The 23,144-nt window shown below is 43.5% G+C and overlaps 1 protein-coding gene across 13 annotated transcripts in view; it reads left to right on the top strand.

The window, feature by feature from the left end:
- The first annotated feature begins 16,425 nt into the window (after nucleotides 1-16,425).
- Nucleotides 16,426-23,144, top strand: part of HIVEP1 (HIVEP zinc finger 1) — a 150,972-nt gene continuing 144,253 nt past the window's right edge. For 2 of the 13 annotated variants that reach the window (XM_055080242.1, XM_024121660.3), the window contains exon 1: nucleotides 21,066-23,035. The gene's annotated coding sequence lies outside the window, so the exon portion shown is untranslated. Of the gene's footprint in view, nucleotides 16,537-19,794; nucleotides 20,002-20,335; nucleotides 20,524-20,640; nucleotides 20,773-21,065; nucleotides 23,036-23,144 lie in introns of those variants that run through there. The other 11 variants (XM_055080240.1, XM_024121663.3, XM_024121664.3 and 8 more) reach the window with 11 other exon arrangements.

The raw sequence follows: 23,144 nt of genomic DNA, 5'->3' as shown, positions 1-23,144 counted from the left end.
CATAATTCAAAAAGAGTCGTGTACCACAATGTTCATTGCAGCACTATTTACAATAGCCAGGACATGGAAGCAACCTAAGTGTCCATTGACAGATGAATGGATAAGGAAGATGTGGCACATATATACAATGGAATATTACTCAGCCATAAAAAGAAATGAAATTGAGTTATTTATAGTGAATTGGATGGACCTAGAGTCTGTCATACAGAGTGAAGTCAGTCAGAAAGAGAAAAACAAATACCGTATGCTAACACATATATATGTAATCTAAAAAAAAATGGTTATGACGAACCTAGGGGCAGGACAGAAATACAGACACAGACGCAGAGAATGGACTTGAGGACATGGGGCGGGAGGGGGAAGGGTAAGCTGGGATGAAGTGAGAGAGTGGCACTGACATATATACACTACCAAATGTAAAATAGATAGCTAGTGGGAAGCAGCCGCATAGCACAGGGAGATCAGCTCAGTGCTTTGTGACCACCTAGAGGGGTGGGATAGGGAGGGAGGGAGGGAGACGCAAGAGGGAGGAGATATGGGGATATATGTATATGTATAGCTGGTTCACTTTGTTACAAAGCAGAAACTAACACACCATTGTAAAGCAATTACACTCCAATAAAGATGTTAAAAAAAAAAGAATAAAAGCAGAAGGAAGTGGAACTCTGAAGTTACACTGATTAAGAACTGAGATATACTTGCATGCATAAGGATTTAATAATCTACCCTGACTGCAGTAGTGTATAAAATCATAAAAATATATTCAAACATTATTTTCAGTACATATAATTTTAAACATTTAAAAAGTATTTTGACGCTATTCTGATACCTCTAAAGGTGTAATTAAATCTCCATTTACCTTCAGGTGCAAAACTTTTATGGTTTAGCTAAAATAGTGGTCATCATACAGATTGTCTCTAGACACCATCCCTAGGTATATTAAATAATACTGAGTCCACATGTATATTAAAATAAAGTAGGATACAATTTGACATGTTCCTGAACTCCTTCCTGAACCCTGACCTTTTTTCAATAGACTTGGAAGTCTGTTATTTAAAGCATCTCAAGTTAAATGCTGTCATTTTCCATTAAAAAGTAGGTTATTGATTTTTCTTCCTTCTTCACCCATTGTCACTGACCCATATCCTGTTAAGAGCAAAAGAGCTGTGGCATCAGATGGAGGGTAAGAGTAGTAGAAAGTCTCTGGAAATTCCATGCTGAAAAAAATGGATTGATGAACATGTACTAGGGTAGAGGATAAAATTCCTAAGACTGAATAACCTAGCGTTTCATTCAGACACAAGTTAAACATTACACAAAGGAGCTGGTCTTTTTTTTTTTTTTTAAATCAGGCATATAGTTTCTCAGTTCTAAAGCATATTTGTGTCTGCTGGCAGACAAGTACAGGTAATTGCCTCCAGGTGTTTGCCTGCAGGAAGTTATTGAAATTCAGTGCTAGTAATCGCAGTTTCCTCAGCAGCAAAAACTAACCTGCAGGAACCTCGTAGGCACAGGTATATTTTAGAATAGCAATGCCAGCCAGTTTAAAGGCCATAGACCCAGAAGGCCCAGTTTAACAGGGAACAAATTAAATAAAACAAGATTGAGGGTGTATTTTTAAACTATTATCAAAAATTTAAGATTTAAAAAAATACATTCTTGGTTTTAAAAAAGTTTGTAAACTTGTTTCTTTTTCGTAAATTTTTACTCATTTATGCTAACTGCATAGTAGATTCCCCCCACCCAAAGGGAATTACAAAAATATATGTTTCTTTAAGTTCTGTTTTTATGAAAGCTCATGTTAAAAAATAATTCATTATTAAAAACTAATCTGGATCTTTATTCCACTGTGAATAGATACCTTATGGTATTTAATTTATCTATTTTTTATTGAAGTATAGGTGATTTATAATATTATATTAGTTTCGAGTGTACAACATAGTGATTCAGTATTTTCATAGATTGTACTCCACTTAAAGTTTTTACAAAATAATGGCTATATTTCCCTGTGCTGTACAATATATCCTTATTGTTTATTTATTTTAAACATCATAATTAATCCTATACCCCTATCTTGCTTCTCCCCCAGATTAACCATTAGCATTTAGCTCATTTCCTCCACTCAAATGACAATAACATTTTGAAAGGCACAAATCTATGAAGACAGAATAAACAAGAGTGAAGGCAACAGCAACAAAAATTTGGAAGCTGGGAACAGATCTGAGAAAGCTAAATTCTAAGTCAGCTGTGAGAAAAGTTGAGAAGTAGCCTGATTTGGGGGAAAACTTTTCAAATAAAGATCCAGGAATGGGCATCATTAGGTACCTCTGGAAGTTCTGTTGCAAGTGAGGTTGTTTAAGGAGGAGGTGGACCTCCAGATCCCCTCCCTTGTTCCATGCAACAGGTCAACTGCCAACCCCAGCAGATGACTGGAGAAAATGATTTCCTGGAGACAGACATGCAGAGGGTACAGCCCTAAAAACAGCAGGATTGAGCTTACATACTGAGTGCTAGGATTTCCTTCTCCTTTTCTGGTCTGAAACACTGGTGGACACACACACACACACACACACACACACACACACACACACACACGCACACGCACATTCATCCAGGCAGGTGATTGAAGTCTTCTCTAGAGAATTTGACAAGCCTAAGAGAAAAGATCTGAAAATACTGCCACTGAGGGCTCCACCAGGAAGAGCAAAGCCAGGTCAGCATACAGTGAAGTCCCTTGTGAATAAACACTAGTCACACACTCACCTATTGAGCTTTCAGTTTGCAGTCCTTGTGTGAACATCCAGACAAGGATCACCAGGATCTAATTCTCCTATGAGAGAGACTGAAACAAATAATCAGCAATGGGAGAAAACAGAGACTGCGGGGAGAAGAAAACTGGAAAACTAATGTTAGTACACTCAGAGAGAAGCTATGGCATGTAGAAGACAAGAAAAAGATGCTATTTTATAAATTTATTTATTTTATTTATTTATTTTTGGCGGCGTTGGGTCTTCGTTGCTGCATGCAGGCTTCCTCTAGTTGCAGCGAGCGGGGGCTGCTCTTCGTTGTGGTGCGCGGGCTTCTCATTGAGGTGGCTTCTCTTGTTGCAGAGCACAGGCTCTAGGTGCGTGGGCTTCAGTAGTTGTGGCTCGCGGGCTCTAGAACGCAGTCTCAGTAGTTGTGGCCCATGGGCTTAGTTGCTCCGCAGCATGTGGGATCTTCCTGGACAAGGGCTCGAACCTGTGTCCCCTGCATTGGCAGGCAGATTCTTAACCACTGTGCCACCAGGGAAGCCCAAAGATGCTATTTTACAAAAAGAATATTTGGGGGGTAAAGAGCCTGTAGAAATTAAAAACAGAATTGTGGAAATAAAAAATTCAATAGAAGAATTGGAAGATAAGGTAGAGGAAATCTTCCAGAAGTGGAGCCAAAATGGGAAATAGAGGATGAAAGATAGGAAAACTAGAGGGCACGTCCAGGAGGTCAAACACCTGTCTGATAGGAGTTCCACAGAGAAAACTGAGCAAATAGAGAAGAGAGGATGCCCAATGAAATAACTCAATACTTCCCCAAACATGTCCCCAAAGGACATGTGATTTTAGATCAAAATAAACCCAGCACCAGAGATAATAATAAATCTACACTAAGATACATCATTGTGAAATTTCAGAACTCTAGAGATACAAAATATACCAAGAGCTTCTAGAAAGAAGAGATTTCATAAGAAGAATCGAGATTCAGAATGGCAGAACATTTCTCAACAGTAATGCTCAAAGCTAGAAGACAATGAATTAATGCCTTCAAAATTCTGAGCAAAAATCTTTTCCATCCTAGAATTCTTAACCTGACAAATTATAAATTAAGTGTGAAGGTAGAATAATGACATTCTCAGATGTTCCAAGTCTCAAAAAGTTTTGTTTTCTATGAATCCTTTCTTAGGAAGCCCCCTGGTGGGTGGGTACCAGTCAACTAAGAGGAAGTCAAGAGATCCAGGAGATGGTGCCCCAGCTGAGAAACCAGGGGAAGGCAATCCCCAGGTTGATGGTAGAGGGGATGCCCCAGGAAAACAGTGACACCTCAGGCTTTGGAGTCACTCTTCAGAACACAAGTCAAGAAGGTCCAGGACAGAGCTAGTCACTAAGACCAAATTAATACTGTACTGAGTCAGCTTGAATGTATTAGGGTGGCATTTACCCATCTTAGAATGAATTAACAAATACAAAGCAAATGCACGAATTAGGCAATAATTTTCACCAGGGAAATAAAAAGAGAAAGCATTGTAGTATGTGATATTGTTTAGCTGTGAAGAGTGTTCATAATAACACACGTAGTCATGTGATAATGTATCTGTAAACACTTTTGGTCCAAGCAAAATGATAATCTCTGTGGAGCAAAAGGGGGGTGGCCATTGTAACCGTTCGTGCTGCAGGATAGAGAGTGGTGGTGATAGAGATAAAGGCTCATGTTTCAGAGTGAGAAGTCAATAGATAAGTCTAAATTGAAAGGTCAAAAATTAGCAATGTGCATTTGTTACTTATAGTCACAAATGTCAATATTAAAGAACTGGCCAAAAGGATTGAGAATATTTGTGTCTAAGGAGTGGGAAAATATGAGAATGGAGATGATCGAAATCTGCTTTTTTTCATAACATGCGTTATAATATTTGACTTTTTAAACTTTAAACTTTGATGAAAAATTGTACATTAATTTTAAAAAAAGTTCAGGTTAAAAAGATATACTCCAGAAATCTTTGAGTGAATTATTCCTGGAGATGTGGCTAAAGTGGATCCTTTATCTGACGAAGACCATACCTCACTCCTTTTTTTTTTTTAATTTTTATTTATTTATTTATTTATTTATTTTTATTTTTGGCTGTGTTGGGTCTTCGTTTCTGTGCGAGGGCTTTCTCCAGTTGTGGCAGGCGGGGGCCACTCTTCATCACAGTGTGCGGGCCTCTCACTGTCGCGGCCTCTCTTGTTGCGGAGCACAGGCTCCAGACACACAGGCTCAGTAGTTGTGGCTCACGGGCCTAGTTGCTCCGCGGCATGTGGGATCTTCCCAGACCAGGGCTCGAACCCGTGTCCCCTGCATTGGCAGGCAGATTCTCAACCACTGCGCCACCAGGGAAGCCCCCCCCTACTTCTTTATTCATTCATACAGTGATGCTGTGAATGAACATTTGTTGAATGACTGCTTGTACAAAGTACCATGTGAGATACCATGGAAAACGTAAATAGGAAGGAATACTACATGATTTCTTTCCTCATGTTGCTTGAAAACAATAGGAAAGATGTGAAACATGTTTTTACATGTTTATATGAATAAATGAAAAAAAGACATGTGGTGGTAGGAGAACTACATGTGACGGTATAAAAGAAACAGATTGGGACATTTCCCAGTTGGATGTGGCAATTTGAGTTGAACACTGAACAAAGAGGTAGACCAGATAATACTAACATGAGCAAAATCATAAAGAAAGGAAATGTTTCAGCCAGTTGGGATGGTTGCAAATTACTCAGTATATGAGAACAAGGGATGACAGTGTTAACTCCAAGAGAGCAGGGGCTTGTGGGTCTTGTTCATCAGTGTATTCTCAACACCTAGACCATTGCCTGGCATATAATAGATACCCCATAAACATTTGCCCAATGAGTGGCTTGATAGGATTGGAAAGAAAAATTAAGAGTTGGTAAGGGAGGGCCTTGAGGCCATGTTAAGAAATTTAGACTGTGTGGAATAAGAAAATATTTGAAGAGAAGATTTTCAGAGTTCTAATTTTGATGGCTGAATTCAGGATAAATTGGAAACATGAGAGATGTCAGGTTAGTTGGGAAGAAATGAGAAATAAAGGACTAAATAATATACATTAGCCCCTAAAGTAGAAGGGGAGAAACAGTTATTGAAGAAGCTTGCCATGATTTTATGTACATATACTAAGTCGGGGGTTAGAAAATCCGAGTTTAAAACTTGTCTCTGTCATTTAATGTGTGTGAAAATCCTGACAAGTCACAGAAATTCTTTTATGAATATCAGTTTCCTTATTAGTAAAATCAGAAATTAAAAAAAAATCCTTTACCTGTTGTCTAAAGGGTATCAGATAACTTTCAAGGATATCGAAATATTGGGTTGGCCGAAAAGTTCATTCAGGTTTTGTCCATGTAAGATGTTATGGAAAAACCCGAATGAATTTTTTGACCAACGCAATACATTAAGGCAGGATAAATTGAGTGGAACAAAGGAAGAGAAAACCTTAAGAGTGGAAACAGGATACTCACAGAGTTGAGAAACTGAGTCTAAGCAAAGCTTTTTTGAATCTAGCAGGTATTTGAGCAGATGTGTAGCGGAAGAGCAGGAGAGCTATAAAATAAATAGGCGGGGAAACTGATGGGTGGAGCCCTGGAAGAGATCAAAGGAAAGCACAGTCAGTGGGCCAGCAGATTGACCTTAAGTAGAGAATAGATTCATTTCCTCAGGACCAAGAATGCAGAAGAAGGTGGAGTAACAAAGATTGTGGAGTATCAGGGGTTAAGGGACCTCCCACTTTAATGATCTTCACTTTCTCCACCAAGCTAGTCAAGGGCTTCTGCTAAAAGCAAGATAAATGGGTGGATCAGGGTAGGAGTTAGGAGTTGCAGAGGAGCAGGAAAGTTTCCAGTCCTGAGAGGCAAGATATAGAGCCAGCTGTGGGAAGGACTGTCAAGTATAATTTCACCAAGCTCGTTGAGACCAAAGAACCAAATTAATATTCAGGCATATCTCGTTGTGTTGTGCTTCGCAGATATTGTGTTTCTCACAACTTGAAGGTTTGTGGCAGCCCTGAGTGGTTCAAGTCCATCGGTGCCATTTTTCCGACAGTATTCTCTCACTTGTAGCTCTGTGTCGCATTTTCATAATTCTCACAATATTTCAAACTTTTTCATTTTTATGATTTCTTATGGTAATCTGTGATCAGTGATCTTTGATGTTACTATTGTAATTGTTTTGGCACTTTTCAGCAATAAAATATTTTAAAATTAAGGTATGTACTTCTTTTTAGACATAATGCTATTATTGCACATGTAATAGCCTACAATATAGAGGAAACATAACTTTCATATGCACTGGGAAACCAAATATTCGTGTGACTCGCTTTATTACGCTGGTCTGGCCCTGAACCCGCAGTAACTCTGAGTTACGTATGCATTGCGGTTACAGTTTATATAACATATTATGCTCTTTGAAACAGATTTTTTTAAAAACGTATTATCTCACTAGTCTTTATATGCTATCACTATACTATAAAATAAGGAAATTGAAGCTGAGAAAAAAATAACTTGCCCAAGATGACGTGGGCAAGTAGGTTCTTGTATCACATTAAAAGAATTTTAAGAATCATATTTGGTCACTAGTGGGAAGAAATCACTTTATTTAAGTTATGAAATAGGTGTTGTTAGTTGGATAGTTCCTTGGTCAGCGCGGAAGTTGAAAGCCTCACAGAGCTGAGATAAAGTCAAGATTGCCCCAAATATATGGGGGGGTTAGTATTATATAATGTACATGTTTGCAATGAATGAATGAACACAAACTTCTAACACTTGGGCAGAAAAGAGTTTTGCTTTGAAAGAGACCATACTAAAACCAACTAGGTACTAAATATATGTAGGGTTTCAGGTTTGCACAGAAATCTTATTGTCATCTTTTCTACTTTACAGTGCTTCTGTGGTTAATCACATCTTGAGGACAGGAGATGTTGAAAGCAGTGGCGTTTAATGTTAACTTACTCATAATTGAATCATAGTTAAATTGGAGTAAAGGAAGGTGTGTTTACACCTAAGTTTAGAAAGATTTGCAAAAAAGTAAAAAAAGAAGAAGAAGAAGAAATTCTGTCTTGGAGAACAGGAAGCCTTTCTCGATCTCAGCTGAGAGTAAAATAGTGAAAACCTGGATAAATTAACAAGACAGAGAAAAGTACTGTGCTCTTTCTTTAAAAGACATTAGGTGATAGATTGCATTGAGAAGGTAAGAGTTGTATGTGCAGTTCTTACAACATTTATTAGAACCCATCACATTTTAAAAATATTAAAACTATTAAATTTTACCGCACTTTTAGGTTTACCAGAGTGCTCCTTGTCCTCCCAAACTCATTTTCCTCTCTTATTAGCATTTTGCATTGGCTGGTACATTTGCTACAATTGATAGGCTAATATTGATATATTGTTATTAATTAAAGTCCATGGTTTACACTCGAGTTCACTCCTTGTGTTGTACCATTCTGTGGAACCCATAGCTTTTTAATCTACCATTTTTAATTGTATTAAATAAAGTCTAAGAAGGTGAGGCTTATGATTAAAGATTATTATCACAAAGTACCTGATTAGAAAATTCACCAGTCTTTGAAGTAGAACCAACAAAACTGTAGATTCTTTACCCTAGAGTGGAGTTTAGTGAGCTCGTCCAGCACAGTCACTTCACAGGTAAAAACTAAAACCCAATGAGGCATCAATGTTAATGATGAAAGTCTCTACCTACCTATGTTTCACACACACACACACACACACACACACACACACACACACACACACAAAGTATTGGATGCAAAAAGTAATAGCCTGTGGATCTCATTTCCCTGTAAGGATGCTTCATGGGTAACATCGAGTCGGTTATTAATTAATTAATAAGGAAGACTAAAGGGGAGGGTATGTGGAATTATAAGAGTTGTCTATTCTAAACAATTTAGACCGGAAGATAGAAAGCTAAAAAAAGTTAAACAATGGCACTTAGTGTTGCAGGCATGATTAACTACCTAATTGAGAGTATGCCAATTTTATATGAGTCTATTGGCCCGTCTCATGGAGTGGTCACAGGAAGGCTACAGTTCAGCTGGATCTTCGAGAATGGGTAGGGTCTGGATGAGCAAAGGGGAGGAAGGCAGGCACTCCTTGTAGTGACAGTGATTGGAAATAGGGGGGAAAGGAAGCATCAAACTTATTGCAGAAACAGCAAGTGGAACCATTTAGCTGAAATGAAAACTTTATGTAGGGAAGCAGCTGATGATAATGCTGGAAATGCACACTTGGATCACACTGTGGTTTGAAAGCCAGCTCGGAATATGGACTTCATCTTGTAGTTAGAGGGGAGCTACTGGGTTTCTTTAGTCAAGGAGTTACATGATCAAAGCATTATTTTTAGGAGATAATTAGTGCCTGATTAAGTGAAGCTGGGAATGTTTGGACTCTAGCCCTATCTTTTCCAAGTTGTTTTCATGATGGACAACTGTGTTCTTTCCCCAGACTCCAATGTTAATATTGGCAACACTGGAGTACTACTGAATTAATCTACTATTGAGAAGCTTCTTATTAAACGTAATATAGGCTGTACTTGCTTTTCATCTTTAGCAATCTTTTGAAGAAAAGAGTGAGCAAAAAAATTTTTTTTAATGTATCACAGTGGACCTCTACACCTTAGGATGATAATGATGAAATCCCAAGTCTTCTAAATGTGGGGGGAAAGGGAGTTAGTGTTGGGAAAACAGGCAGGAGGGTGTTGGTTAAGAGAAAATTGAGGGAATTAGAAAATGTGGTTGGGAATGTCGTCAAAATTGTGGGTTATGGGTGGTTGTAAAGAGATAATTCTGATTTTAATTAGTCAGAGAATCTATATTCGAGAAGCCTGATGTCAGGTCAAAACAAACTAGAAGAAAAAGAGAGATTGTGCAGTAATCCTCATCAAAGAACTCAGTGCACTTGTAAATATTAACAGGAGTAATTGTAATTGAATTTAAGAGGGCAAATGTCCAATTCACAGACTTCGTAGAACCTAAAAATAATATTGTCCTGGGTTTAAGAATAAGCCACTCACTTCAAATTCAGAAGCAAAGAAGAAGAGCAGTAGAATGGCAGGTAGTTACAAGTATGGAAGTAAATGCTTACTTAAAAAGGAATCCAATTATGTACTATGTAAGCGAAGAAAGAAAGGAGGATACAACGAAGAGACATGGAAGAATAACATAGAAGACATTACACACTGTGAAGGATAAAGAGAAGGAACTATTTAGATAGATACTTTTGTAGAAGTGGATACATCCAGATTACTTAATAAGCACTCATTGCTCTTTTGTAAAGCATCCCTAGAAAGTAGGTTATGATTATCACCCCATTTTACAGATGAGGACACTGTAAAATGCCCCTTAAAGCTTTAGCACATTAATCTTAGGTTGCTAATTGGCAAAGCATCTAAATAGTAATTTGGCCATGATCAGAAACACTAATATTTCTTTCCGTTATCCGGGATCTTTAGTTTAACCTAGAAGAATGGTTCCTTTATCTGCTACACAACTGGTCAGTATCCCATGATGACATCTCAGTACTACCATATATTTTACATTACCAGAAAAATCAAGCAAGCTTCAAGGATATCTTAGTAGCAAGAAATCCATACTCATGATTATATGCTAATATTTCTGCAGCATCCCAGAGTTTCTTTTGTAAGTACTGCCCAAATTTATTCTGGCTTTCTTTGAGTTTGTGAAAACAGACACAAATGAAATATTTTCTTGTGATTTGTTGCAGGGTGGCAGCTTGGCCTTTTGGGAATATGAATCACAGACCACCGTCATAAAATAACTTGTGTTTGGAAACTTTTTTGAATAATAACTGGTTTGGGACAAACCAGTTTTCCTAACTAAGAAAATGAAAAGTTTCTTAATAAGAAATTTCATCAGAGATTTGAGTGAGAAAAGAAATGTGTGATTTTGTTTTAATGGTACCAAAATGGATACAAGATCATCAGATGCTCAGAATAGATACTTGTAAGGAATGATTATTGAGACAGTAAAAAAATATATTTTTGAAGAAAATTCAGAAGCTAACCACCTTCCTTCCCCCAAACAGACTTTAGGGTGGTAGAAAACGATGCCTTTAGAATATGACAAATAAGAAAAGAGCTACTGTTAGGGAAATGTCTGATTTACCTTTCTGGAAATCATTTTGTTCCACAGGGGTGGACCATGGAACTTTCTGAGAGAGCAGGCTTAGGAAACTGTTGTGTGATCAGAGCTCAGGGAGGGACTGCTTTGACTCTCTTGTTACTATGTGAGGGATAGAATCTTGCAACCAGAAGGTTCCACAACAGTTGGGAACGACAGTTGTATGAGTAGCAAGTGGAAGACAAATGTGTGTCGTGTTACTCCTGCTTGGAGACCACATACCACGACTGTGCCAAGATTTCCTGCTTGCATCAGTATTTTTTATAATTACCGAACCTCGTGTGTACGTAATCCACGAGTAGCAAAAAATCTTACAAATAATATCTACACCTTCTTTAGGTTGGGCACTCTGTCTGGCCGATATTCACACACACACACACACCCACACAGCCTTATTTAGATGACTTATTATAGCCCTTGTTCCTTTTCCTATCTTCCACTATAAATTAAGCTCCACCTCCTCCTGCAGAATTAAAAGAGTGGAAATTTTAAAAGCATGTTAAAGTTCACCATGAGCTGTTATTGTCCTCTTATTAGTGGCTAACTCTTGTCGTTCATTTCCTTGCTGATCACTTCTCTGGGTACTAATATTATTTCTGTTCTCCTTGGCTTTTATACAGTCAGTTCTGCCTATTGCTCTCTCCGACTTGTCCCAATGTGGACTTGGACTCTTGATTCCTGGGCCCTGCTGCACTGATACCCATAGACATTTCGGCATAACAGGAACTATGATGAAAAGAAGATACCGATAAACTCCAAATTGTAAATTAAACCATGAACGTTTACGAACAAAATTAAACGGAATAGTGGAGTAGTACAGCACTGAGTTTAGGGGGAAGAAAAAAAAAAAAGGATAGGTTTAAGAGTTGTTCACCAGAAGCAATTCAGTTGCAAAACTTCATCCAAGGAGCAGGCATGTAGAGAAAACTATTTAGAGCCCGAAGACATATGTAGAAAGCCAGAACCTGGTGAGTTTGGGAGCTGATAAGATTCGGGGTGGCAGAGAAGGTAGTGTAGCAGGTAAGTATACACTGGCAGTGGACATGTGTTGGAGAAAGAGGGCGCCTTAAAGCTGGTAGGGTTGGAGTTGTGGTGCTGGCAGTTTATTTACAGGAAGAAAAGGTTACTTATAATCAATGACATCCAAGGGAAACTTGAACTGCTTAAACGCTGTGTTGAATCCTGTCCTGTAGCCTGGCCCACACACCTAGTGTACCCCTGTGTTGATGCTGAAATTCCATAATTATAGATATAACCCCCGTTAAAATGAAAATATGCCAGGAATAACCTAATAACCCGGCATATTTTGAACCTGAGATATAAAATATATTTTTTAAACCTGAAAAAAAAATATATTAAACGTGAAATCAGGTTCTACTAGATAGACCATCAAGGTGGGAATTACATCTCAAAGAGGAGAAAGGGAACTTGGAAAAAAACACTGTCTACTGCAGAACTGTGTTTAGGTGCCACGTGCTCTCCCAGCGCCTCGACGGCTCCAGGTGAGAGTGTAAAGAAAGCTCAGACTGACTAGGAGGCAGCAGGTGCGGGGCGTCAGGAGGTGGTCTGCACTGCAGATGGTGGGAGTCCCTGTAAGGCCAGATGTGATTGTACCTTGGACACGTTACTTAACCTCTCTAAGCCTGAGTTCCTTTATCAGTAAGGTGTGGATAACAACACCTTGCAGCTGCCAGTTATTATTTTAAAAATAACCTTTATTTGAGAATATTTTAGATCTACAGAAAATTTATCAAGGCTGTACAGAGAGCTCTTGCATACCTGCATCCAGTTTCATCCATTGATAACATTTTTATATTACTATGGTACATTTGATCAAAAACAAGAAAATGCCATCAGTGCATTACTATCAACTAAACTCCAGGCTTTATTTGGATGTTACCAAATTTCTCCATTAAGGACCTCTCTCTATTCCAGGATTCCATCCAGGGCACCATGTTCCATTTAGGTTTCAGGCCTCCCCAGTCTCCAGAGACTCTTTTCAATATTTAAAAGGTAATTAATGTTAAAGAACACTGAGTAGAGTGCTGGGCATGCAATAAGGAATTGGTCAATTATAACTATATGACAGGCACTATTCTAAACACGTTAGAAATACCAACTCATCTAAACCTCGTGATAATTCTATGAAGACTCCAGTTATACCCACTTCACAGATGCGTAAACCGAGGTTCAGGAAGGTCGAATCAGTTGCCCAAGATTATGCATCTGGCACAGCTGGGATTCAGTTCAGGCTGGCTGGCTTCCAGGTTCATGCTTTTAATCATAGGTTGCCTTTCTCCGCAAATGCTTAATACACACTGCTCATTAGTAGTAAATCCTGGAACTGGGACTTCTCTCCAGTGTAGTAGGGGTATTACTAACTAGTTGTTTTCTCCCCTCCATTCCTCACTAAGAATATGTTTGTTTCCACATTGTTAGGTCATGGATAAGGTTGTATTGTTTTAATTGAATGCTGTTGGCTCTTCCTAGTGTTCCCTAGTTTGCACTTGTCAACATTGCTTATGAGGATTCTTTTAGGAACCACAAGTATCACCTCTATCAATCACTTCTAGTACTTTTTCACCTCTTTAACAGATAGGACACCAAATAATACTCATTAAACTCTTCTACTAGTTGGCATTGAACTAGGTGCTCGTTGCGGAGCACAGGCTCCGGACGCGCAGGCTCAGCGGCCATGGCTCACGGGCCCAGCCGCTCCGCGGCACGTGGGATCCTCCCGGACCGGGGCACGAACCCGCGTCCCCTGCATCGGCAGGCGGATTCTCAACCACTGCGCCACCAGGGAAGCCCGAACTAGGTGCTTTTAAATGAAGTTAGAGACTAAGTTCCTTGTAATAGTGTATCCCGTAAGGTTAATGGTATCAATATCGGCCTTAATGGGAATTGTCATTGTTCTTAAACCTTGACATGGTTACATTTAAAGTCATTTTCTCTTCTCCCCCTCACGCATCACACCATACCAACTTCCCCATTTTCATCACACAATCTACCAGGTTCTCAAAACTTGAAACAGTGGACTTTTTCTTTTTTTCATTCCCTTTTCTTCCTTGTTTCAGAGAGGTACAACGTTATAGAGTTATTGTAATGTTTTTCGGAAAATATAATCTTTAAGCTTTAGCATCTCAGTATTCTCTGGGTTCCAATCACAGCACTACCACTTACTAGCTCTATGGCTGCAGGCAGATTATTTAGCATTTCTAAGCCTCTCTTCCTTCATCTGTGGTATGGGTTTATGGGGGGGAGTAAATGAGTTTATACAGGAAAGCCTGGCAAGTCATAAACTCTCAATAACTGTCAATTACTACCACCACCGTTACTGCTGCATTCCTCCTGCTGCTGATACAAATACTACTATAACAACTTCTGCAATATAAATGCTATTTACTATTACTGCCCATACAAATGCTACTACTCCTGCCCATGCAAATGCTACTATTACTATTTTTGCTGATACAGACACTACAGACAGTCCTGGACTGTATATTTTTTCACTATACAATGGTGCAAAAGCAAGATTCAATAAAAATCATACTTCTAAGTTTCTACTTTATTTTATTTTGATCTTTTCCCAGGCTAGCAATTCGCATGACTGTGATACTGGGCAGTGGCCCCAAAGCACATCTCCCAGGCAGCCACACCATCCAGAGGGTAAAGAACCAAACACCTACAACTATTCAGTTTTTCACTTTCAATACAGTATTCAGTAAATTACATGAGATATCCAACGTTTTATTTTAAAATAGGCTTTGTGTTAGATAATTTTGCCCAACTGTAGGCTAATGTAAGTGTTCTGAGCACGTTTAAGGTAGGCTAGGCTAAGCTCTGATGTTCAGCAGGTTAGGTATATTAAATGCATTTTTGCCTTACGATATTTTCAACTTACGACGGGTTTACTGGGCGTAACAGTACTGTAAATCAAGGAAGACCTGTGCTATCACTACTTCTGCTGATACAAATACTACTATTACTACTACTGCCAATAAAAATACTACTATGACAGAGTCTAAATCCATCAGTAACAATAATTTTCCTTAAAAAGATCATTCTCAGTCCAGATGTCTCCAAATGACATGCAGTATCATGTCTTAATTCCTTCTTAAGGATGCCCAAGAAGGCTTCTCTCAGCCCATTCTGTCTTCACAGCTCCCTGCTGGAGAACGCATTCTTCCTGTTTGGCCGGGACTGGAGAGGTGAGTGCCTCTCGTCTGGGCGTAGTTATTCATGGCTTCCCACTTCTTCTCAAAAGTGCCCTGGTTTGCAGGCTGCATTTATATGGCCACCCTTCTTTTTTTTCACATTTACTTTGACTTTCTGTTCTAGCCAGAAAAACCATCACACACAGTTTACTTGCCGTCTCACCTTCAAGCTATTTCCCTTACCTGGAATGCTATTCTCAGACTATTGCCAAATCACGAACTTTCTCTCCTTCAAAATCCTACTCAGAACTCACCCTCAGGATGGAACTTTCTCTGATAATCCTGCCTTCCACCCAATCCAGAAAGCTCTCAGCAATCATGTAAGTAACTGTATAACTTTAATTGGCTCTGTTTATAAGTTGCTTCTTGTATCTTTTCCCCTGTAGGTATTTTTCCATGTGTTTATTCTGTCTCCATTAATTTGTAAACTCCCAGAGGGCAAGGTCTGAACACAGGTTGGTGTTGGTATAAAGTGGATGGACAGATAGGGCTGAGTGTTAGACTGTGCATTATTTCTTGATTACTGATCTGTTAAAAAAAAAAAAAAAGCATGCTTTGTTTGTGATGGTCCTGAGCCTGCTAATCTAATGTAAAAATATATCCAGTTTCTGCTAGTGTCCAGTTAAGGAAGATAAAATCAACAGTTACAAGCTTTCCATAAAGGGAGGGGGAGGGTGCTGGGCGATTCTGACCTGTAAGAATGGTATATGAAAGGCATGTTATTACGGAATTTATTTTCTTCAGAGGTATCTCGTCTCTTCAGGGCTGCAGGTCTAAGAAGGGAAATAATATTTACTTTCAAAACTGAGATCTAAAAACCAAACAAAGCCTCAGAAAACGTACAGTACCACCTTGTTCTAAGTTTGTGCTGAGTGGAGGGAAAATGAATCTAACTGAGAAGGCCTCTTTTCTGTGTGTCTAACAGAAAATGCCACATGGTCCAGCGCTCCAGGATTACTAGATAGGCGGATTGTTCATTTCAGTCCAGGTAACAAAGGGAGCGGGGCAAATGCTCCCTTCTCGCTGCGGGGCTAATAAGTGGGAATACTCTACCGTGACCACCTGCTTCCCTCTCTTCAAACCAGCACGTAAAGTGCCAAATATCTGTGTATCATTCTCGGCGCGGAGCCCAAGGTATAAACCCAAAGTAGGCGGTGCACCAGATAACATCAAAGCCCCAGGCAGGGGCCAGAAAAGGGGGGGCAAAAGCAGCCGAGGGAATGAAGCGCCTCCCCCTAGCATTTCCTCTCACGCCCACTTCCAACCTAGGAGGCTTTTGGTTTCTGCTTTTGTTGTTTTTAAAATTAAAAGTTAAACCCAGGAAGCTTTGGATCAGAGTTTGGCGTGGCAGTTCGGGTAAGTTTTTCCTCGGCTCTTTTGTCTGGCGTCTGGCTGGGGAAGAGCCCGGGCGTGGGGCACAGTTGGCAGAGCGTGCGGGGCACGTTTTGTCGCCGGGTCGCCCCGAGGAGGAGGGGATTCGGCCGGTGGACGGGAAAGCCCAGCGCGCGCGGAGGGCGGAGGGCGGAGGGCGGAGGGGAGGGACGGGCGGCAGCGTGACCCGGCCGCCAGCTGGGAGGAACCTCCGGGATCTCCGCGTGGCGGAGGCGCTGCCGGGCCGCGCGCTGGGCGGAGGGCCGGGGCCGCGGGGCCGCGCCAGGGGGGGGCCCGAGCCGGGCGGGCCCGGCGGCCGCGTGGGAACCGGGGCAGGGGGCGCGCGGGCGGCGGCGCGGAGCCCCGTGGACGCGGCGGGATGGCGGGGTCTCCGGACGAAGCCCCGCGGAGGACTTGTGCTGGCCCCGAACTGCCCTGCGAGGAAAATGTGTGCGGAGCCTCTCTGTGACACTGCCCTCGCGTGAACCCCGCTCCCCGAGAGCGCTCACACGGCCGGGAGGGTGCAGCCAGAGAGGAAGGGGGCCCTAGGAGCCCCCTCTTTTTTTTTCTTTTTCACAGTACGGTCACCTCCCCCAGTGTTCCAGAATTTTTGACAGTTCAAACTGCTGTTTACCATTCCCATTTAGCTTGTGGTTTAAAAAAAAAAAAAAAAAGCTTTTCCCCACATTCCGTTTATAAGATACAATTTGAGAAATTGTATTCAATTTGCCATACAATAATTAAAGCCGAAACTAGCTACTTTATAGTTTAGATGGATTCCCCTACATTCTGATAACTAGGAAGTTAGAATTGTAAGCAGAATTAGGAAAAGAAATTGCACTTGGAAAATTCGGAACTTGAAAATGGGAAAATGTTCGGTATGGTATATATTTCAAAAAAAAAGATTAATATTAATTTGATGCTCAAGATAGTTAAATTGTGAATAGTCTATTTAAGAAAAAAGTTCTTTAACAAATTGAAATGACAAAATTAATCTATTACAACCCCAAATTGCATGTTTAATTTGTTAGAGAGTTCACAGCAATGCCAAATCCATATAAACCTTGTGTTCACACTATGTATTTGTTATGGTAACAACTATTGGGTTAAAAATGTATTCAGTTAGCATTTTTGACTTAGCAGGTGACACAGAGTAGTCAGTTATCATCAGCCTACCTTAATCTTTATCGTCTGACAGATTAGGTGTACTTTCACATGTAAATGGATTTTTTAAAAAATTATTTATTTATTTTTAACATCTTATTGGAGTATAATTGCTTTACAGTGTTATGTTAGTTTCTGCTGTATAACAAAGTGAATCAGCTATACATATACATATATCCCCATATCCCCTCCCTCTTGTGTCTCCCTCCCACCCTCCCTATCCCACCCCTCTAGGTGGTCACAGAGCACCGAGCTGATCTCCCTGTGCTATGCGGCTGCTTCCCACTATGTTTTTTTTAAATTCAAGTTGTAAAGTTACATTTACATACGTTTTGTGATTGCAGTCCATTAGGTGTCATTTAATTTCATACCAGAGATGATTTTATCACATCGAAAATGAAAAAAATTGCATTATTTCATTGCAAGGTTGGAAGCATAGTGTGCTAAACATTATTTCAAATTTAGGCAGTTGTTGGCTGATCTTCGCTTTTATGACCAAGCCTACTTTTTAATGGGCATATTCCCCCCTTTACATGACATTATTTTTGGTTACAAGCTCGCCATTATTGAGTATTCCATTTTTAATCATTCGCATTCTGGTGCATTAAGCTTTTCTTAGCTCAAATGAGCTAGAGGTAGGATTTCCTCAGGGGAATTTTAGGGGTCAACCGTAGGAGGAAAAACCTACATCTCTTTATGGAAGCCCCAGGGAACAAAACAATTCAAGTTTGCGCAGATGGCCAGCAGAGAGGGTGTACGGTCGTTCAGCATTTTTATTCCTTAAAAGGGGAAAGCACTTTGGTTTTTATATGAGAATTTTTTCTGCATAAAAATTTTTCTTTCACCTTATTCCTCCCAAGTTCAGCGTGGTTCCTTAAACCGGTCATTTGTGCCTCTTGTTTAGGTGTACGTGTGGAATTTCTGAGCCCCAAACTTCTAACGTTCTTTATTTAGCTCTAACCCTGAAAACCTTCATCATTACTCTGGTCCAGCCCCTCCTGATTTCTTTTCCATAGATTTCCACTCCTTGCTTCCTCTGTTGTTTTCTAGCAGCCGGGGCCAAACTCTGGTTTATGGTAATTACTCCCTCTTTCCCCTTTCTCTCCTCCTTGCGACCCTGCGGCCAGGTCGCTGCCCAGGCCCGCAACCCCCTTTTCCTGACCCCAAAGAGCCCTCTCCTCCCTGCCCCAAGCTGTCAGGCGGACCGGCAAGGGTTAACTGCGCTCGCAGCTCCGGCTCTGGGAACCACCAGCGGGCATTGCAGTGGCCTCTGGAATAACCTTGGCTTTCCTCAATCTTTTAATAGAACATCCGCCACCAAAAAGTAGTTTCAGTTCAGGGTTAAAAATATGTCCCCTTCCACCCTTCAACCCAACACCCCGCCCCCATCCCGTTTTTTTATAAAGTTGTTTTTCAAAGTTAATGAGTTTCAAGTTTCACAATGACTTTCCCCTTCCCTCCACGCGTTGCTGAGGAAACCCCCTTGGGGTCCCCCCGCACCCTGGCCCGCCCTTCTCCCTCTCCCCTCCCCCTTTCGGCCCGGGCGGGGGGCGGGGCTGGGAGACCCCATGACGTCACCGGGCCGGCCCACATCCTGCTTTAAAAAGTAAAGAGACGGTAAAGAGAAACTATCGCCCCGCCCGTCCCCGCCCCTCTTCCCTGACCAACCGCCCCCAACTGCGCGACCCGGCCAGGCCTTCCCTGGGCCGCGTGACCGGCGGGCCCGCCCCTCCGCCCACGCCGGGCGCCAGTCCCCGAACCGGCGCGACCCCGGGCTCCCGCCCCTCGCGTCCCTAACCCCGCCCCTTCCCCCCTCGGGCCGCACCGCCCCCTCCTTCCGCCCCCCCTCCTGTCCCTGCGGCGGCCGGGCGGGGCTGAGCCGCGGGCGGGCGGCGGGGCGAGGCGCGGTCCCGGGCCCGCCCCGCCAGGGAGACCAGGGACTCCGGGCTCCAAGCGAGCCCGGACCCGGGGTACCCACCCTACCCCTACCCCACGGCAGGGCTGGGCAAGCGGCGGCGCCAGTCCCGCTGGGCCTCCGCCCCCGGGGTGACCCTGCCCCTCCCCCCGCAAAGCCCCCGCCTTGGTCCCCGCCGGGGGACGCCCCCTCCCCCGCCCCCGCGTCGCAGCACACGGCCTCCCCGCCTCCCGCCCCCGGGGATCCCCTGCTGCCCCGCCTACCCGCGGGAAAGCCTCCGACCTTCGCCCTCCCTACCCCGCGCCGCCGGCCCGCGCTCCTCCCGTCGCCCCTAAAGACTCTAAACGTGCCCTACTCTGCCCCGGGGAGAGGTAAAGCCCGCGCCTGCCCTCCTCGCCCCAGACCCCGGGGTCCCCCGCCCTGCCTCCCGCGGTGCGCGCTCCCGGCCTCGCCGCCCGGTCCCCCGGACGCCCCCTCCCCGGCGGCGGCGATCATGCCGCGGCCCCGGGCGCCGGCGAGCGCTGCCGCCTCTCCAGCTCGGCGCTTGCGGCCCCCGCCCGCGCGCCCCGCGCTCGCCCTCCCGCCCCCCGGTCGGCTCCCCTGTTTAATATTTCAGCGCTGGGTGGTGAGAGTGCCAGTCGCCGGCCTTTAGTGTGGCTGCTGCTGGGGGCGGCGGCGGCGGCGGCGGCGGGGAGGGGTCGGAGCCGGGGGAACCGGGAGCAGCAGCAGGAGGAGGTTATGTTTGTGTTTGGGGTTGTCAAGTGAAGGAGGGATCCCAGGCGCCGCCGCCGCGCGGGGGTCGAGGAGATTTCGAGCTGCGGCCGCCGCCATCAGCAGCGCAGCACCAGGGCCGGCTGCAGCGGCAGCGGCCCCGCCGGGCGTCCTGGCAGCAGGTTCGGCGCGGGCTCCGCGGCGGGGGCGCTGCAGCTGAGAGGGCGGCGGGGGACCGGCGTAGTGGAGGGGGGGGGAGCAGGACCACATCCCTCTCCGCGGGCGGGGGGCGTGCGGGCGCGCGTGTGTGTGCGTGTGTGTGCAACCGCAGACCTTGCAGAGGGGATGGCTGCGTGCGGGAGGCACTTGCCACTTCTGGGCGCCCTCGCCGTGCGCGAGCGGCCCGAGCTGCGGTCCTGCGAGCCGAGCAGGTACGGAGGGACCCAGCCTCCCCGCCCGCGTTCCAGCCGCAGACGCATTTTGCAGGAGGGTGGGGGGTGAGGAAGGCCAGGCCTCGGCTTCCCAACCTCCCGGCTTTGTGGCTTGCTTTTCCTTTCGTTCTTTGCTCTAACTGCCTGTTTACTCCCAGCCACCTGGGTAGTTTCTTTCCGGGTTGGGAGTACGCGCCTGCAGCAGTTGGGAAGAGGGCGGTGGGTTTGGGCGCGGGTCGGCTCCGGCTCGCCTTGGGGTCGGGCTGGCGGAGGAGTTGCTGCTGGAGAGGGGAGGGGGCGGCGGCGGAGCCGGCGGCGAGGAGGAGTCTCAGGGCTGCCGCGCTCGCCTCGCCTCGCCTCGCCTCGCCTCGCCTCGCCTCGCCTCGCCTCGCCTCGCCTCGCCTCGCCTCGCCGTCCTCCTCCTCCTCCTCCTGCTCTCCGCATTCACTCTGGGCTCCTTCCTGAGCTGGCACTTCCATTCCCCCCTCCTCCTGGCATGCGAAGCGCTTTGTTCAGTGCAGCGTTGCAGAGGGGTTTTCCCAGGCTCCGCCCTCCACATTCATTCATGTTTTTTCTCCTTGCAACTAACTGTCTTTACGCTTTTTGATCGTGTCATGTTTTTGCTCCATGTAGTATTTATTTCTTTCCGTAAAGGAACGGTTCATCACTCGTCTTCATCGTTACAGTGCTGCTGTCGTTGGAAAGACTCACTCCCCCCTACAAGGATTTAAACATGGGATGGACAGCTAGGGACAGTGGGTAGGCAGAGAACAGGGTAGCAGAAAGCTGTTACTGATTGGGAATTTGCATATTTTATGTGCAGGCTCCGGATCTTGTGGTGTCACGTGATTGAATTACAGTCGGAGTTGTCGCTTTAAAAACTTCTAAATATCGTGACCTTTTAAAAGCGTTAAGTTGGGAGTTAAGCCTTCATACAGTTTATTTGGCCCTGACGTCTCAACATTCTCTCTTGAATCGGAAGCTCCGTCAGTTGGATGGTGGATGTTTTTCGTGCAGGGAGTTGGGGAACTATATCTTTTATAGACCATTTAGCACAGTGCTAGATGAAGTACATGGTATTGAACCTTCATATTTCATATTCTTTACCATGCAGTTAAACAATTGCAAATATTTTTTATGCAGTGCCCACATGCAGCCTTATCGGGGTTAAAATACTGAAGTTAATCATAGCCTTCTTTCTTTCTGCTTCTCTGCTGTATTGAAACCATAAATTTCTAAAACCTTATACTGGTTATTAGATACAGCCCTATGGTCCCATATAGGCATTCTTAAGGAGGATTAATATTTGATATTTCCGTGTGCCAGGCAGTGAGCAAAGCACCTGCATTGTTTGGTTCTTACAACCCAATGAGGTGGATACTATTTCCTAGTTTTACAGTTGGGAAATCTGATCTTCAGAGAGGTTAAGTACCTTGAACAAAGCCACACAGTAAGCCTTGAACCCAGTGTGATTTGACACCGAAATATATAGTCATGACTTGTTGTGCTATACAGCCTCTTGAATAAAACCCCCAGAGCAGGTACTATTTCCAGCCAGGAAATAAGCGTTGAGAGTACCTGAGTCAGGTGGTGCCACATTTCTTAGTTGTTGGCTGTGGGCAGGTTCCTTAACCTCTTCCTGTCTTAATTTTCTTATCTTTAAAATGGATAAATGATAGCTACCTAAGCAGTTATCATTAGGATTAAATTAGGTAATGTGTAGGAAGTATATAGGCACACAGTAGGTGCTCTTGTTTTTTTCTGTAGTACTGGATGTTTTAAAGGTATTAAACAAAGCATTCCTATTCCATTCTTGTGTCTTTGCTTAGTGATGAAACATAATTTCATGTTTAACACCATCATCATGGGCTTTGCTTATCAGCCTTATTGCAGGAAGTTAAAACAAAGATTTTATAGCTCAGGGATCCTTGAGGATCTCATGGGGGAAAGAGATGGATAAGTTTTGGATTGTTACGGTTTTGACACATTGTATTTCAAATCGCTGTTTTAAAAATCTGTACGTCAGGACAGGGTTAGGCTGCAGTAACAAATAACTCCTAAACCTCAGTGCTTAAAACAACAAAGATCTCCTTTATGTTTCTGCTCCATGATCACGCTGGGTTGGCGGGAGCTCAGCCCTGTGCCGTCAGACGAGCTGTCTAGAGCAGTGCCTGTCTCATGGCAGAGGAAGAGCACTGGGGGATCTGGCTTTGATAACTAAATGCTCCGCCCTGGAAGCGGTGCCTGTTTCTTCCACGCACAGGTAATTAGCCAGGACTGGTCACGCATTCTAGCTGAACACAGGAAGGGAGAGAGAATAGTCCTGAAGGAGCCTAGAAGAGAGAGCTGGAATAACTGGGGAACAGCCTCAA

The sequence above is a fragment of the Physeter macrocephalus genome, chromosome 18 (genome assembly GCF_002837175.3).
Source record: "Physeter macrocephalus isolate SW-GA chromosome 18, ASM283717v5, whole genome shotgun sequence".
Taxonomy (NCBI): Eukaryota; Metazoa; Chordata; class Mammalia; order Artiodactyla; family Physeteridae; genus Physeter; species Physeter macrocephalus.
Note: the sequence above shows the minus strand (reverse complement) of the source record. Positions and strands in the feature narration are given on the sequence as shown.